We start from the raw sequence: 1,073 nt of genomic DNA, 5'->3' as shown, positions 1-1,073 counted from the left end.
AAAGCTGGGTTTCTATATATGTGCCGGGAGTGTCGCACAAAACCCACAAACTCGACCAAACATGCTCTCTGGCCTATGTTGCGCAGCATCCCGGTAAACCTCTAACTCGCCCAATTGTCAATGTTTCGCCACAAAAACAACTTTATTCTACTCGCCTGGTCCCTGCCAAGGGCCCTGCGTTGTTTGATTTTGATTAAATTGCTTTTTTACACATTTTCCCCGTGCCCCTGGTAGCCAAGGGCACTTAGAAGAAATTTCAGATTCTCGCCTCGTGCCCCTGGTAGCCAAGGGCACTTAGAGTAAATTTTGAAAAAGTTGGCACTTAGAAGAAATTTCAGATTCGTGCCCCTGGTAGCCAAGGGCACTTAGAGTAAATTTTGAAAAGTTGGCACTTAGAAGAAATTTCGAAAAGTCGGCACTTAGAAGAATTTCCGAGTCGCCCCGGTTCTCGGGGACCGGGCCGAGCGCCGACCTCTGTCCGAGCGCGAGCGCCTATTTTCGGATAAGTTGGGACGACTTCCACGGTCCGTATCTCGGTCATTTCTCCACCTTTTCGGATGGAACCAACGGTGTCGCGTTGCCCCGGTCCCCGCCGAGGGCCCTGGGGCGTGGGATCCTGAGTTTTCCCCGTGCTTCCTGTGGTTTTCGGCCGTGGAAAAACCCTAGGCGCGCCGGTTCTCGGGACCGGGCCGAGCGCCGACCTCTGTCCGAGCGCGAGCGCCTATTTTCGGATACGCCGAGTCGATTTCAACGGTCCGTATCTCGGTCATTTATCCACCTTTTCGGGTGGAACCGACGGTGTCGCGTTGCCCCGGTCCCCGCCGAGGGCCGTGGGGCGTGGGATCCTGAGATTTCCCCGTGCTTCCTGTGGTTTTCGGCCGTGGAAAAACCCTAGGCGCGCCGGTTCTCGGGACCGGGCCGAGCGCCGACCTCTGTCCGAGCGCGAGCGCCTATTTTCGGATACGCCGAGTCGATTTCAACGGTCCGTATCTCGGTCATTTATCCACCTTTTCGGGTGGAACCGACGGTGTCGCGTTGCCCCGGTCCCCGCCGAGGGCCGTGGGGCGTCGGGT

The sequence above is a fragment of the Solea solea genome, unplaced genomic scaffold, assembly GCF_958295425.1.
Source record: "Solea solea unplaced genomic scaffold, fSolSol10.1 scaffold_170, whole genome shotgun sequence".
Classification (NCBI taxonomy): domain Eukaryota; kingdom Metazoa; phylum Chordata; class Actinopteri; order Pleuronectiformes; family Soleidae; genus Solea; species Solea solea.
Note: the sequence above shows the minus strand (reverse complement) of the source record.